Consider the following 18,432-nt stretch of genomic DNA (forward strand, 5'->3'; position numbering starts at 1 on the left):
CATTTTCTAGAAAAATAGAATTTTAGTAATTATCAGGCAAGGCATCTGAATTTTTCTCTTTCTGAAAAACAGGATTTGTCATTCACTCTTAAATTCTCCATGCTGAAATGAAAGAAACCTTTTTTAGAAAATATTAAAATGTTCTAGATATTTCAGTGAGCCATGAAAATTAACACTTAACTGCTGCCTGGAGTTGAATAAGTAACGGCCCACAGCCATAAGGGAAAAAAATGTTCCTTGCAATGAGCCTAAGGCTGTCATCATACATCTTATACTAATGAGGTTCCAGAAAAAGAGGACTATCAGGAGAGGAGATCACTCTTCCTCCATGCTAATGGCCCTGGGTTTCAGTACTGCCCATCAGCAACACTCATAAGGGTATATTGCTAGAAGGTTTGATGCTGAGAGATAGGGACTTAACACTGATTAGGGATTAACACTGATAGGGAGAGGAAGCAGGACTTACATCTGGAGCCCCATAGCATGATGCTTCCTCTCTACTCACAGAAAGAACTGTTACAATTCCATTCCAAGACTCCCTCAGATCTTGACTCTCTTTCTACTGATTTCTTCTACTCTGTCTATGAGTATGATAAATTCTCACTCTATCTAAAAACAAATAAAAAATACTTCTGACAATCCTACTACCACAGAGAGTTATAGATTTAGAGAAAGCAGAGGCCCAGAGTGATCATGTGATTTGCTCAGTCACACAGAGGACCACAGAGTTTGCATTGGAAGGGGCCTTAGATGCTATGGTGTGCAATGCTCTCATTTTACAGATGAAGAAACAAAGGCCCAGTGAGTTTCAAGGACTTATTTAAGGTCCTATACTTGATAAGAATCAAGGAAGGATGTGAAACAAGTTCAGGTGCTAAAAACAGTGCTTCTGGAAAGAGGCAGAGGTAGGAATTTGAGCCAGGTTCCCAGATTCTAGGTTTGATGTTTATTCTTTTCCTCTCCTTCCATTTACAGAAAGATCCAAATTCTTTGGGATGTGGGGGAGTCCTCACAAATATGACATAGATTTAAGTTAAATTATATCATAACACTAGCAATAGCAATTAGAGAAGAAAAAGAAATTGAAGGGATCAAAGTAGGCAATGAAGAAACTAAACTATCACTCTTTGCAGATGACAAGATGTTATACCTAGAGAATCCAGGGAAATCAAATAAAAAAAATAGTAGAAACAATCAATAACTTTAGCAGAGTTGCAGGGTACAAAATAAACCCACATAAATCATCAGCATTTCTATATATTTCCAACAAAAATCAGCAGCAAGAGGTAGAAAGAGAAACTCCATTTAAAATTACTCTAGACAAGATAAAATACCTGGGAATCTACTTGCCAAGACAAATTCAGGAATTATATGAACATAAATACAAAACACTCTTCACACAAATAAAACTAGATGTAAACATTGGAAAAAATATCAATTGCTCATGGGTAGGATGAGCTAATATAATAATAATAAATGACAATTCTACTTAAATTAATTAACTTATTCAGTGCCATACCTATCAAACTATCAAAATACTTTTTCATAGAATTAGAAAAAAAGTATTACAAAGTTCATCTGGAAGAACAAAAGATCAAGAATATCAAGGGAACTGATGAAAAAAATGTGAAGGACAGAGCCTTAGCTTTACCAGATCTCAAATTATACTATAAAGCAGTGATCATTAAAACTATATGGTACCAGCTTAGAGATAGAAGGGTGGAGTGATGGAATAGACTTGGAGTAAGTACCAGTAACAAGATAGTGTTTGATAAACCCAAAGATCCCAGTTTTTCAGACAAGAACCCACTATTTGACAAAAACTGAGAGAATTGGAAAACAGTATGGGAGAAATTGGGTTTAGATCAACATCTTACACCCTATACCAAGATTAATTTAGAGTGGGCAAATGACTTAAATATAAAAAGGGAAATCATAAACAAATTTGGTGAAGACAGAATAATATATCTGTCAGATCTATGGGAAAGGAAGGAATTTAAGACCAAGCAGGAAACAGAGAACACTACAAAATGCAAAATGAATAATTTTATATTAAATTTAAAAGTTTCTGTACAAACAAAACCAATGCAACCAAAGTTAGAAGGGAAGTAGCAAACTGGGAAAAAATTTTATAACAAAAACCTCAAAGGTCTCATTTCTCAAATTTATGAGGAGCTAAGTCAATTGTACAAAAATTCAAGACATTCCCCAATTGACAAATGGTCAAGGGACATGAATAGGCAGTTTTCAGATAAAGAAATCAAAACTCTCAATAAACACATGAAAAAGTGTCCCAAATCTCTCATAATTAGAGAAATGCAAATCAAAATAACATCGAGGTACCACCTCACACCTAGCAGACTGGCCAATATGACAGTAAAGAAACATAATAAATGTTGGAGGGGATGTTGCAAAATTGGGACACTAATGCATTGCGGGTGGAGTTGTGAATTGGTCCAACCATTCTGGAGGGCAATTTGGAACTATGGTCAAAGGGCTATAAAACAATGCCTGCCCTTTAATCCAGCAATGCCACTGCTGGGTTTGTACCCCAAAGAGATAATAAGGAAAAATATTTGTACAAAAATATTCATAGCCACTTTCTTTGGAAATTAAAGGGGTGTCCCTCGATTGGGGAATGGTTGAACAAATTGTGGTATACGATGATGATGGAATGCTATTGTGCTGTAAGGATTAATGAACTGTAGGCTTTCCATATGAACTGGGAGAACCTCAATGAACTGATGCAGAGTCAAATGAGCAGAACCAGAAGAACATTGTACACAGAAAGTAAAACATTATGGAACAATCCAATATAATAGTCTTTGATATTTGCAATACAATAAGCCAGGACACTCCTGAAGGACTTATGTAAAAGAATGCTATCCAAGATGAGAGAAAGAACTATAGGAGCTGAAATGCAAAAGAAGAACATATGACATCACTTATCACATGTATATATGGGTATATGATTTGAAGTTTAGGCTTTAAAAGATCGATCTATAGAAAAAATGAATAGTATGGAAACAGGTATCAAGTGACAACATTTGTACAATCCAGTGGAATTGCTTGTTGGCTCTGGGAGGGGGGAGGGCAAAGGGGAGGGAAAGAAAATGAATCATGGAAACATGGAAAAATATTTAAAAACATAAATAAATAAATTTTGAAAATAAAGAAATTCCATGTAAATCTAACTGTTGTTCAGAAAGCTTATTATAAACACACTAAGGGAGTCCGGACCTCACAGAAATCCTAACAAATAGTTGCAATGCGCAACAGAAATAATAGTGATAAGAAAACTGAGAAGCAAGAGAAATGATCTTCCTAACCCTAATAAGAACTAAATAATAAGAAGGTCAGAGCCTGGGAGAGGGTCCAAGCAGAGAAAGAAATGACAACTCAGAGAAACCCAAATCAATGGTGGCCAGGAATGGGCTCATGCCAAGGCAAGCCAGTATGAACTTTCTTAGCCAGCACAGGTCAGGAGAGGAGGGCAGCGGGGAGAAAACTCATACAAATGGATCTGGCAGTCAAATAAAGCTATGAACAGGGGCATTGAAAGTGAGTGTTAGCCCTAGTAATCAGATTCCATGCTGAAATCAGATCCCAGACTTGGCTTTTCTAAACAGAAGTAGAAGGTAGAAGTAGCCCTGATAGGTCACTGCAAAATGAGATAGGAATCAGTTGGCTATTACTTTTTTTAAACCCTCACCTTCTGTCTTAGAATTAATACTATGTATTGGTTCTTAGGCAGAAGAGTGGTAAGGGTTAGGCAACTGGGAGAGACTTGCCCAGGGTCACACAGCTAGGAAGTGTCTGAGGCCAGATTTGAACACAGCTGCATACAAGTTGGCTATTTCTTGAAGCACTGAGGACCAAAGCAATAGACAGGATCAATGGAACACTGGGAGGGTAAACACAAAGCCTGAAAGCAGGACGATTTCCAAAATCTCACTGTAATCTATCATGGCCATAAGAAGGGCCAGAAGCAACTTCTCCAGAAGGATCATGAGAAGAAAAAGGGGAGGGGGCAGCTGGGTAGCTCAGTGGATGGAGAGTCAGGCCTAGAGACGGGAGGTCCTAGGTTCAAATCCAGCCTCAGACACTTCCCAGCTGTGTGACCCTGGCCAAGTCAAGTCACTTGACCCCCATTGCCCACCCTTACCACTCTTCCACCTATAAGCCAATACACAGAAGTTAAGGGTTTAAAAAAAAGAAAAAGGGGGAAAGGTATGCTGAGACTTTGACACACAATTGCCCCAGGAGACTGAGATGGAAGGCAGGGACTTGGGTAAAGGGTAGAATTTAATAATAACCATCTCATCTAGGTCTGCAGCAAGAGTGGCATTCACACTACAATGGGGAAAGGGTCGAACAAGGTTTATCCAACTCCTCCAAAAGTGCCCACAGAGACTGACTCAAACTAAACAATCTCAATCCAAGAAATGAAGGTGTAAACATGAGTAAGCCTAAGCATCCTGAGGGAAACAAAGGAGGTCGGTGCCAAGAAAGTAAAAAATCCCATTTCTTAGACCCCAGTGGAGACAATATAGCATTCTAAACCTAAAAGACTTAGGAATAGTGATGTTTCCCATCCAGTGCCCTCAGCAAGAATTCTGGGAAGCAAAAGCTATGGGAGTGCAGCCTGGTTGTTAATCCTATTGGCATTAAAATCACAGAAGATCAGGGAGGTGGGAAGCTCTTGTCACCAAAATCCTTGACAAATGATTCAACATCAGAAATTACTATTCTTTTATTGGTGGGCATGACCTTAAAGCAGAGGCATTAGCATCCGCTTTGCTGCTCTGCCCTAAGGACCATGGGACCTCTACAACTTAATTGCAACTAAAAATTTCCCTATCTATTGTGTCTCCCATTCCTGGAGAGCAGGAACTGTCTGTCTGATTTTTCTATTTGTACCACAGCCCTTCATTTAGTGCTATTGTGGTTCAGTAATTTTTTCATTTGTGTTTGACTCTTGGTAACCTCATTTGGGATTCTCATGGCAAAGATACTGGAGTGGTTTGTCATTTCCTTCTCCGTCTCATTTTACTGATGAGGAAACTGAGGCATACAAGGTTAAGTGACTTGCCCAGGGTCCCACAGTAAGTGTCTGAGGTCAGATTTGAACCCAGGAAGATGTCTTCTTGACTCCAAGCTTGATACTGTATCCAATGCAGAGGCACCTAACTATCCCATGCAGCGCTTTAGCACATGCTTAATAAATCACTTTTTACTCACTCATATTCATTCATTCATGCACTAAAGAAAATTTAAGGTATGCACCATTAAAGGAAGACTATCTGTTTTTCATAGTAGTACTACAAGCCTGAGAGAAAGGCTGCATGTATATCTAGTTAGAGTCTTAAACCTTGTTGTAACAATTTCAAATCTAACATAAAACTAAACTTTGACATTCACATCAGTAAACCAACTCATGCTTTTACTCTTAGCTGCTAAATGATTCTGAAAATGGTGAGGTCAGTCCCAAGTAGAAAGGGCTAAAAAGATGAGGAGAATGAATCTCTTGGTGCAATGATCAGTTTTCTAGGGAGTAAGCAAATCACCCTTGAAGTTGGAAGAAGGTGAATTGGTTCCCATAGCATTTTTAGATGTTAGCTCAGATAGAAATTTTTGACTGTCCCAGCATGCTACCACTACTTTTGGGGACCTAGAAGTTTCCATATGAGAGGCAGGCAAGGCAATGCTGGGAAATGGAAATTTAATATGCCTTTATTCACTGCATTTTACATCACATGAGAAAAGGTATATGGGGAAAATGGGATATCTCAGGGCATGGGGATGGATTATAGGAAAAGTAAATAAGTATACACTAAGGATCTAAATGGATCTCTAGAGGAACCAGGATATACCCACAATTAAGACAGTGGTAGAAAATCCAGACCTCAGATGAAATAATTTTAGGCCACAGAATGAGGAGAAATGGAATCAATAATCTTATGAGAGGTACTTTCCTGATGTGGCACGTAGTTTACAACAGTCCTATCCCTTCATCTTATGAGATATTAGAAGGATGAAGCATGTTTTACAAACCAATTAGAATGATGAAGCATGTTTTACAAACCAATGTCAATCAAAGATGAGTACAAGACCATTCCTCAGTTTCTTAAGGGTTTATAATTATTTTCTAACCTCTACTCTAACAGGCAGTGATGTACGAATTACCAAGATTTACATGGGGGCAATCTATCATAGAAGTGAGAGTTGCATAGTAGATAGGAGATTTGAGTTAGGACAAGTGGGGTTTTAAGTCATCATCAGACACTTACTAGTAGAGTGACACTGGCCAAGTCACTTAGACTCATTGAGCCTGTGCTTTTATTTGTAAAGCTGGTTTAATAATATCGTGGTCCTGACAGTGTGGCTCATTTAATATAGGGAAAGCACGTTGTAAATGTAAAGTATTGGCTACTTATTAAAGAAGATTCTCAGCATATAAGATTCCAGGAGTATATCCAGAGTAGAGATTTTTCTGGTATAAGTTAAGCCCAAAAAACCAGAGAGGTGTAAGGACTGCCAAATTGACAAAGTGGTCTCATGGCTAAGAATAAACTTACTTGAAAATAATAGAGAGGAACTAAATATTTTCAGGGAAGATTGAACATAAGCATATGCATATGGATACACCCACACAAACATGTGCACACACATGCACACTTGTGCACAGATACATACACATGCATACACATGCACTGCCAGAAACTCAAGTCTCCTGTAAAACCATCATAGATTGGGTTCTAATATTGCCATTGTTTTATATACTCTTAAGTGGAATCAGGGTGTCCTAAAAAGTATCCCACAGTCTTAGGAAGAATGCAAAGTTTTTACTACAGTAAGAAATTCTTCTTATTTCAAGGAAAGAAATGCCAAGTTGTAGAAGGACCCATCTTGTTGGTTTATAACATTTGTTGTAATCAATTTAATATCATCCAGCAGTGCATTACAGCACTGCGTAAACAAGATGATAATTGGAATTCCTCAGCTCCTTGAATTAGTAAGCAAGTTACAGTCCATATCAATCATGCATAATGAGACTGAAGCATGGCTTGATTGCATTTCATTTGCATAAGAATTTTCTATAATTTTTTTAAACTGATCATTTTTAATTCAGAATAGATTTAAATGCCACACAACTGCTGCTCCAGCCCTGAAATACTAAGCAATCTCTTACATAATACAAAAATGCTAATCAATTTTTAAAGATGCAGATCATGGCTTGCTAATGAGTTTTCAACTTTCTACATGCTGTCAAATTTCATTACTCTGGTACCTATCATGGGTTCACGTTCTATTGTGCTCTGTTAATTGCTGCATTAGTGCCTTTAAATTCTGAGAATTGTTCAATTTTCCAAAGGATTTGTCACATTTGTACACTGGACTTTCTAAATTACTGGTCTTAATTCTAAGGGATATTTTATAAAAAACATTTGGATATCTGTGTGGAAGAGGACTGATCACTGAGCAAAGAAGTACCAGCCATCCTGGTAAACTTTAAACAAGAAGACAACTTACACTCTTTCTCTTCTCATCCTCTTTGGGAAACGTGGTTGTTTAAACATGGCAAATGAAACATATGCTCATCTAAGGGAGACTGAGTTGGGACTTGATGTCTCTTCTTCTTTGTGTTTCTATCCCTGAGCATAGGTGACTAAAAAGAGATGTTGAGATGAATGTTTCCTGCTGGGAAAGTACCTTTGCAGCTGAACTATGAAAAAGTACTCTCTGTAGCTGTTCTGATGCTTCTTGAAAGAGATCAGGACACATGGAAGGATGAGCCCAAGCCATAGTCTGGATTGCCAAACTATATGGACCTTGAGGGAAATGTTTGGCTAATGCAAAGCCAAGGTAAAAGTGAAATGTCTTGTCAATAGTACCACTAAATATTTGATATTTTTAAAATATAGTAGAAAACAATAGGTTACTGTTTTATGTTTTGTCTTTGTCGATGTACATTTATTTGTGACTCTGTTATATATTAAGTATTTCTTTTATGTGATAAAAGTAACATGGTAATTTGAGTATCTCTCTTTCTTCTTTTGTATGGACCCCAGAATTGAGCCAAATCTATGCTTTCCTTATTGTTTTTCTCTCAGAGCTCTGGAGTGGGGAACAAAAAGCCAGAGACAATGAAAAAGGAAGCCTGGTCCCAGGCTCTATAAAGACTCTTTTGAGACCAGTTTGTCTCAAGGCAAAGTGTAGTACCTGGTGGACATCAGAGCAAAAGGTATCTTTTTTTAAAAAAATATTTTTAAACCCTTAACTTCTGTGTATTAGTTCCTTGGTGGAAGAGTGGTAAGGGTAGGCAATGGGGGTCAAGTGACTTGCCCAAGGTCACACAGCTGGGAAGTGTCTGAGGCCAGATTTGAACCTAGGACCTCCCATCTGTAGGCCTGGCTCTCAATCCACTGAGCTACCCAGCTGCCCCCTTAAAAGTATCTTAATGGAAGAGAGCAATCCCTGTCTCACTGTTAACAAGTATATTATTATATATAACAGATATATAACACTAATTGTAGAGTAGTTCCTCCCTCCAATGGAATATGGGGAAGGGAGGTAGAAGGGAGAGAAAAGAAATGCTAATAATGTTAATTTTTTAATGTAAAATATTTTAAAAATACTCTAGTATTAACATTTAGGAAAAACAAGGATACAAATAAGAGACTTTATTAAATGTGACATTTTAAAATATACCCCTCATAGAAATATTTTTTAACTACCTTACCATGGCATGGACATGGCCTAGATCCTGTATGTCTATGGTCCTGGCAAGTCCTACAGACTTGAAATGCTTTGATCATGGACCTGGTGAAAAAGTGACTATATTTGTTGTCCAGATTGCAGCACGAGTACATGGAAAGAAGAATGGTCACTCAGTAATGAAGTTCCTTCTCTTTTTTATTACCATAGCAACTCATGAAATTGTCTTCTAATGGGTAGAGGAATCATAGGATCCTAAATTTAGTGTTAGAAAGGGTCTTATAAATCATCAAGTCTGACCCTTTCCCATTTATGGATGAAGAAATAGAGACTAGGAAAAGTACAGTGATTTGTCTAAGGTGACAATGTAGTTAGTAGCAGGATGAGGATTCAAACCTAGGTCCTCTCCCTCCCAATCTAGCTCTTTGTTATTACCACTCAAGAGTTGCAATCTGCACCAATGAAGATAATACCCAAACTAATGAAATTGTGGATCAAACAGTTATTATTCTAGTCTATCATGTTTTCCCCCTCAAACAAATTTCTTCTCTCTCCTCCTTTTTACATTTTAACCTATATTTTTTCATTTTTATTTTTAAAGGTTTTACATAATGGAAAAAACATTTATAACTATATTTAAAGAAAATTATAAAATAATTGTATCAAGTAGAAGAATGCAGGCTGGAGTCTAGAGTATAAATAGGGACATAATAGGATGATATAGGTCGACTGGTCTCAGATTACAAAGGATCTGGAATGCCTGGCTAAGAAGTTTGGGTACTATTCAAAGGCCAAAGAAGTATCATTGAGCTACCCTCTTGGCTGTGTGAGAAGCAGCCTAATGTGATGGAAAGGGCTTCGTACTGTCTTAAGAATATGCAGTTTCTAGTTTTGACTTCGTCTTTAGCTAGCTGTTTGAATTGGAGCAAATTACTCTCCCTATTGATGCCTCAGTTTCCTCATCTGTAAAATGAGGGGGAAGGATAAGATAATTTCTATGGTTCTTTCTAAACATGAAATGCTATAAGTAAAAATAGTATATCAGGATATAACTATAGAGCAGGTATATTACAAATATCTACTCTTAGTTCAAGGTTTATTTGTTTGACTGCTCCCTTCTTCAAAGCAGTCAATCCACAAGCCTTCCATGCCTTAGAGTTTCTGCAATGGTCCAAAGAACCCTCCACTTGGTGAGCAACCTTCTGATGATACACACCTCTCTCAAATGACAAAGAAAGGTTCTTGGATGAGAGAGACAAAATCCATTCCTAGGATATGTTCTCATTGCCCTTGCAGCGTAGAAACTAGCAAAACTTGAGCACCACTGTCAAAGCCTTAAGGAGCATAGATTCACCTCTGCCCCGTGAAAAGACAGTGGAGAAGGAATAAAGTAGAATATTTACAGAATCTAAGAAAAAATGTGTCATTTAGAACAAACAAAATAACCGAATAGAAGGCATCTGGAGGAATGACTTGCAAAGGAAATAACATGCATGCCACTGGCAAGAGACAAACACACTTAAGGATAAGTTGTCATTATTGTACATTATACTGTCAGTTCATAATAAGTGAAGTCAATATTCTCTACAAAAACACTTTTTGATCCATAAAGGAAATGGAAATTTTCTATAGAGAAAGATCTACATAGGAAAGGGGGTTAATTGATTCATTAAGAGGCCTTTTCCTAGCAGTAAGTCTCCATCTGTGATGCCATGAATACTTATTTCCTTGGGAAAATAAAGAAATAAAAAATTCTATTTGGTGGCCTCATTCATGAAAGCATCTTGGTAAAGCCTGTTGATTCACTTTACTTCACAATGCTGTTTAAAGTTTTGAACATCGCAGATCTGATCAAACTTTAATAAGTCATTTCCCATTTCAAAAACCACAAGGTTACTGGTTTATGCTGGAGGAATGAGTTAAGATGGAGCTCAAAGCCTAGGCTCACCTATTCAATTTATTAGACAACTGAGAATCTGACTGGCTTACCTTTCTCTCCTTTCAAAAAGGAGGAGACATCACAATTTTTTAAAATACTATAGAAACTCAGGAACAAATCTAATTGCCAAATTCTAAAACACATGCACACACACACACACACACACACACACACACACACACACACACACACAGAGTTCATAGAAGAGGTAGTATGGGGCAGTGAGAAAGAATTTAGCTTAGAAGTCAGAAGATATAGGTTCAATCCCTAGTTTCATTAACTTGTTAAATGCTACCCCATAGATCAAATATGGGGAGAAGGGGTCACAATGCATGTGTCAAGAGCTATTATGGTATAGAAAGTCAGCCTGACAATGAGGGAGTACTAAGTTTGAGTTCTGCCTCTAAATCCATACTATGTGTGTAACCAGGGGAAGTGACTTCACATTCTCAAGATCATAAGTCTTAGCCCACTGCACTAACATAGGAATAAACATATAAATCTGACTCACAGAATATAATGTTTTTGCAAAGAAATTAGACATCCTATTCAGAATGGTGTGAGAAGGAATCTTATTTTTTAAAATGAATTTAATTTATTCTTAGCATTTTAACCAGTCTGGCCAACCATGATAAAATCCTAGGTACAAATCAATCCTACCTTACTTTAGAGCAACGGTCGGCAACCTTTTTGGCTGTGAGAGCCATAAACACCTGCAGAAGAAGGAGGATGGAGGCGGAAGGCGCTGGAATATGGGGCGGGGGCTGAAGGGTCCCCTGGGGCACATCCTGAGGCTCTGCCCGGACTGGCCGGTGGGGAGATGGCCGGTGGGCTCGAGAGCCATACGTTGCTGACCCCTGCTTTAGAGGAATAGTATTAGGATAAAAACATGGTGCAGTTTGAGGGGAAAAAATACTAAATTTGGAGTTCTTGTGTCTAGGTTCAAATTTTGGCCATGGGATCTAAAACCTGTATGACCTTGGACAAATCAATCTCTAAGGAATCTCAGTTTCCTCATTTCTCAAATGAGAGATTTGAGCTAAATGGCGTTTCAGGGATCTTCTAGATAAATCAATGAAAGTAGGGTCATATGGGAGCATATGTAGGAGAGTGGTCACCAAAAGTCATAAATAAATATAAGCCATTAAGAAATGCAAGAAGATAAATGTCATATCTTTTCTTCTATGAAAAAATTCTGGTTTCTTAATATTACAATAGATCAGTGAATAGCAGGATTGTATTAATTTTTAAAGCACTGTTACATAAAATCCCTTGGCTATACATACTATGTGATTTTTCTTTTAATTTATATCATATCCAAATAATGGTGCATTAGAGAACCCTTGGGATTTCAAAGAAATGAAAATCCAAGGAGCATATGAATCTAGCTCATGAAACATGATGGCCTCACAAAGAAATAAGGCAGCCTACAAAGAGTAGAATAGGGGAAAGGATCTGGTGGAAATAAGTTAATTCCAATTTAGTGTTAGGATTTTCACTTTGTACATTCCAGTGAGGTAAAAAGACATACAGTTTCAGATAATGTCATAATTTTATGTTCAGGCTCAACTCCTCCACTTTTCTCTGCTCTTCCAAAGCATATCATCCATTCAATCTTTAGGGCACCTTTTAGACACAAATATCCCAGACAACAATAACAGAACATTTTATAGCAGTTTCTATTTGTTCTTCTGTTGTCATAGAAAAATGATGAAGTCACAGGGTGGACCACATTAAGAAGCCAGTTTCAAAGATTAAGAAAAATGGAGAAAAAGTCACTTAAACAAAAGCCAGCCTGGTTGAAGTTACTGAATTGTTATGTTGAATATAAAATAATGTGGAAATGTATGCATTGTTTAATAAAGCTCCATATGGTGAAAACCTAGGAATAAAACAGTACATTTGTCTATGATTGTACCCAGCCAGATTTGAAATATGATTATTAAAAACACATTCCTAAATGCACAATGATTTGCACATTTAGAACTGAAAAATGGAAAAATAGACCTGTGACTAGTGAGGGGTAGAGGAACAGGGACAAAGATACAAATTAAAAATTAAAATGGGTATTGAAATACAAATGAAGTGTAATTTCTTCAGCACACAGCACACCAACATGTGAACTTCGTCCACTAATGCAAATTATAAAACACTTAAGACTCAACAGATAAGTACTTAAGTACTAAAGCAGAGCTTTTTAATCTAGGTTGCAAGAATTTTTTTTCATGTTGATAATTATTTCAATAAAATTGTTTTCATTTGTGATACCTGTGCTTTTCATTTCATGCATTTAAAAAGGATTATGCTGAGAAGAGGTCTATAGCAGCTCCATTAGGCTGTCAAAGGGTCCCCATAATACCAAAAACAAACAAACAACTTATCTCCTATTCTTGAGACATCCAAAAATACAGAGTGGTTAACTTTTTTGGCCACCATCATATAGCTAATAATTTGCAGTGGCAGGGTTTTAACCCAAGCTTCCCTAACTTGAAACACATTATGCATTATATCAAGCTTCCTAAACATATGCACACACACACATATGTGCACACACCTGCATAGAATATTTAAATACACACCTGTATATTTAATTATATGTCTAAGTCCTTTCCACGCATAAATTCTGTAATGAAGATTTTCTGGGATGGAAAGAGGATCTATACTCAAATATATACACATTTTCCCAAAGATTTCAAGTTTCCTGAGTATTTTGATTTCCAAGAAAAAAAATGGCTACCAAGTAAAAAGCCATTTGATGAAAACACAAAAAAAGAGACAGAAATAATCAAATAAAACAATAGATCCAAATTGGTAAAACTGCCAAAATGTAGTTTAAAGAAACTGTTTACCCACCTAATCCCCTGAAGTACTATAGGAGGGACATAAATCTAGTTCAATTTAGTTATTTCTACATTTCACTTACCTATTCATTTATAACCAATGGAAAAGGAGAATAGGGTAATGGGAGAGGGTCAACAACCCTCCATTTCCCATCCCCTAACACACATCAGTTATCATAATCTACAAGTAGAAGACTATTCTTTTCACTACTTATTTACATTCCTATGTTATTTGAAATTACCATTCAAACATACGATCATTTCTCTCCAAAACAATAACTGTGTAGTTTGGCAATGAAAATGATAAAATCAAACCAAAATATAGGAAAGGATACTTTCCAAAACTCAGTCTCAAGTGCAAAGCAGGATAAGGGATGTGTCTATTAGAATTCTTTTTGCAATGCTTATAATCTCTGAGATATCTGAATAATTAGATAGCTTAGAACCAGAAAAGTGGCATACTAATGACATGAGTCATTATCAGCAAGAAATGGAGATTGTTCATTTCACTGGGTCATCACACTAAACACAGCCCTAGATAAAACCACCCCTAGCAACATAAGCATATTTATACCTGTAAAAGGCAGCACAGAGGAAAAACTGCATTCAAGTATGCTCCAGACATATATTAGCTCAGTGATGCTGAGCAAGTTACTTAAACTCTTGGTCTGCTAAAAAAAAAAAAAACTCAACAGACTTCCAGGGGTGGAGCCAAGATGGCAGAGTAAAGCAGAGAATTCAGAGTCACCATGAGAAACCCCTCCAACCAATATTAAAATAACACCACAAAATGAATACAAGAGTGAAAGAACCAACAAAGAGACAGAGTAAAACAACTTTCAAGAAAAGAAAAAATAAAAGTTAGGCAAAGAACATCTGGAGCAATGGGGTGAGAAGAGAGCACAATCAGCAGAAGGGTATAGCAAGGAGTCAAGAGAAAGCCACAAACCCCAACCCTACATCTGCTATGCCAGTTTGGAACCTGAACCCAAGCCAACATAAAGATCCTGAGACCCTGCCTGGACAAAATAGAGGTCCAACCAACCCACACCTCTTGAAATTCTAAACCTGGGGGAAGTCTGAAATCCAAGCCTAGGACAGTCTGTGCTGAAGTGTGCTGATCTGTGTGGGCCCAGAGCAAAGACAAGAGTCCTAGTCTGGGCATGTGAGTGAGGACACAGATCCCAGGTTGGGGTGGTTGGTAGAGCCAAAAAGGGTCAGAATCTTTTTGCCAAAAGTTCAGGGTGGAGCTCCAGGACAGGGCAAGCAACTATATACCTGATTATATCAAGTACACAGTGAGACAAAAAATTTACACGTAAGCCTGAGGCTAGAATTTGAGCAATCCATGACCAGATCAAGTTCAGAGTGAGATAAAAAAACTTACATCCAAGCCTGAGGAAAGTCTTTAAGCTATCAGCATCTTAAGAGTTAATTGAATCAGCAGTGAGAAAAGGCCCTCCGAGCTACCAGTCCTCAGGCTATCATACCATCTTGGAAGAACTGAAACTAGCAGAAACCCAGAAAAAAAAGTAGGGGCAGCAGCAAGGAAGGACTAAAGTTGAAGAGGGTACCCTAACCTCCCAAAAAACAGAGCCTACTATAACAAGGTAGGAAAAATGAGCAGACAACAACAACAAAAAAAACACCTAACTCTAAAGAATTTTTATGGAGAAAAAGAGCAAGGTACGGACATAGAAGGGGACATTGAAAACAAAACAAACACACACAAAGTCAAAATGAAAATTATTGATAGGACACATTCTGGAAGAGCTCAAAAAAGACTTCAAAAACCAATTAAGAGAGGCAGAGGAAAAGTGGAGAAGAGAAATGAAAGCAATGCAAGAAGAAATGGGCCAAATGAAAAGGAGACCTAAAAGGTGAAAGAAGAAAACCAAGCCTTCAAAATCAGAATTGACAAACTAGAAATTAATCATTTCATTAGAAATCAAAAAAACAATAAAACAAAATCAAAAGGATGAAAAAAGCAGAAGAAAACATGAAGTATTTTATTTTTAAAATAACTGACATGGAAAATAGATCCAGGAGAGACAATTTAATAATTATTGAACTACCTGAAAGCCATAATCAAAAAAATTTTAAAAAGATTGGACATCATGAAACAAGAAATTATGAAAGAAACTGCCCAGATAACTTTGAACAAGAAAATAAAATTGAAAATGAAAGAATTCACAGATCACTTCCAGAAAAAATTCCTAAAATGACAACTTCCAGGAATATGATAGCTAAATTCAAGAGCCCCCAAGACAAGGAAAAATATTGCAAGCAGCCAGAAAGAAACAATTCAAATACCATGGAGATACAATCAGGATCACCTAGGACCTAGTAGCTTCTACATTAAAGAATCAGAAAGCATGGAATATGATTTTCAGGAAGGCAAAATATCTAGGTTTTCAATTCAGAGTCACCTATCTGGCAAAACTAAGTGTACTCTTTCAGGAGAAAAAAAACCGCCATTCATTAAGACAGAAGAATTCCAAGCATTCCTGAGGAACAAGCCATATCCTAACAAAAAATTTGAAGTCCAAACACAAGGCACAAGAGAAACCTAAAAAGAAAATCCTAAATAAGAAAGAGAAAATTTAAAGGACTCATTAAGGTCAAAATGTTTGTATTTCTACATGGAAAGAGGATATCTGTAATTCTCAAACTACTCTTAGTAGTAGAGCATATATGAGGAATATACTTAAAAAGAAGATGGGGAATTAAGTTGATTATGATGATATGATATGATAATGATGCGTGATTATGTGATTTATATGTAAATGTGACTATGAAATATGTGTGTAAAATATATGTATGTATATGATATGATATGTAAAAAAATCAAGGGGTGAAAAAGAGAATTGTACTGAGAGGAAAGGGAAGGGAGAGATAGAATGGGGGAAATTCTAAACCATAAAGAGGCATGAAAAATCATTATGGGGAGGGGAGGATGAGGGTGGTGACAGGCAATACTTGAACTTAAATCTCATCATAAAAACAAATATACTAATTGGGAAATAGAAACCCATCTTGCCCTAGAGAGAAGTAGAAGGGGAATAAGATAAAGGAATAGGGAGGTAATGGGAGGGAGGGGAACCAGAAGTTGGTACTTTGAAAAAAAATAAAATAAAGAATTGGTTAATCTAAAAAAAAAGAAAGAAAAAAGAGAATCAAATTAAAAGTATCAAAAATGACAAGGATGATCTAAACTCTAATGAAAAGGAAATTAAAGAAATTATTAAGAAATAATTTTCCCAATTATATGGCAATAAATATGACAATCTAAGTGAAATGGGTGAATATTTACAAAAATATAAAATGCCTAGATTAACAAAAGAGAAATTGAATAGTTAAATAATCTCATCTCAGAAAAATAAATTGAAGAAGTCATTAAGGAACTCCCTAAGAAAAAATCAACAGGGCCAGATGGATTCACAAGTGAATTCTATCAAACATTTAAAGAACAACTAATCCCAATACTACACAAACCATTTGACAAAATAAGCAAAGAAGGAGTCTTACCAAATTCATTTTATGGCACAAATATGGTACTGATTCCCAAGCCAGGAAGACAAAAAACAGAGAAAGAAAACTATATTTGGGAAGCCAATAAGAGAATAGATAAAAATCTGAGACTCCTCTTTTGACCCCTTTTGTGATCCTTGTGATTTCTTGTTGGAAAATATTGTGGCCTTATTGAAAAGCTTTAAGTTCCAAGGAAACCTGAATTTAAAGGGTTAACACTGTTCCCCTTTGACCAGGAATGCTGCTGCCTGGTATAGCCAAGGCCAAAATCTTAGAGAGGGCAATTTGACCCTGAGAGGGATACTCCCCAACTTGGCTTCCTGATAAGAACCCAGTCAAAATTCAGCCTTGGCCTTGGTCTATTCTGAAGCCAATGTTTTGTGTTTTGATGTAACATAATTTTTAACTTCTGCACATCTGCAAAGTTTCGGGGGGGGGTGTTCTTTTGTGTGAAATGAGTCTTGAAATATATATAATAAACTCCATGCTCCTGGAGCCTGAGCTGGAAGCTTGAGGTAAAAGGCAACTCCCTTGTCCCGTCCTTATTTCCTTATAAACTAAACTCTCCTCATAAGATCATCAGAGATGATAAAGAGATCTCCACAACTATAGGCCAATCTCCTTAATGAACATAGATGCAAAAATCTTAAATAAAATACTAGCAAAGAGACTACAGAAAGTCATCACAAAGATTATCCACTAGGACCAGGTGGGATTTATCTCAGGAATGCAAGGCTGGTTTAATATTAGGAAAACCATTCACATAATTGGCCATATCAAAAACCAAACTAACAGAAATCACATGATTATCTCAACAGATTCAGAAAAAGTCTTTGACAAAAAACAACACCCATTCCTAATAAAAACACTCAAAACTATAGCAATAGGAGAGCTTTTCCTAAAAATAATAAACAGTTTATATTTAAAACCATCAGCAAGCATCATCTGCAATGGGGATAAGTTAGAAATCTTCCCAATGAGATCAGAAGTGAAACAAGGATGTCCCAATATCACCACTATTATTTAATATTGTACCAGAAATGCTAGCATCTCTATATATTTCCAACAAAACTCAGCAGCAAGAGTTAGAAAGAGAAACTCCATTTAAAATCACTCTAGGCAATATAAAATATTTGGAAGAGACAAGACAAACTTGGGAAATATATGAACATAACTACAAAACACTTTTCATATAAATAAAACTAGATCTAAACATTTGGAAAGACATTAATTGCTCATGGGTGGGATAAGCTAATATAATAAAAATGACAATCCTATGTAAACTAATTTGCTTATTCAGTGCCATGCCTATCAAACTACCAAAAAACTTCTTAATAGTATTAGAAAAAATTATAACAAAGTTTATTTGGAAGAACAAAAGATGAAGAATATCAAGGGAACTAA

This window comes from Gracilinanus agilis, chromosome X, assembly GCF_016433145.1.
Source record: "Gracilinanus agilis isolate LMUSP501 chromosome X, AgileGrace, whole genome shotgun sequence".
NCBI lineage: Eukaryota > Metazoa > Chordata > Mammalia > Didelphimorphia > Didelphidae > Gracilinanus > Gracilinanus agilis.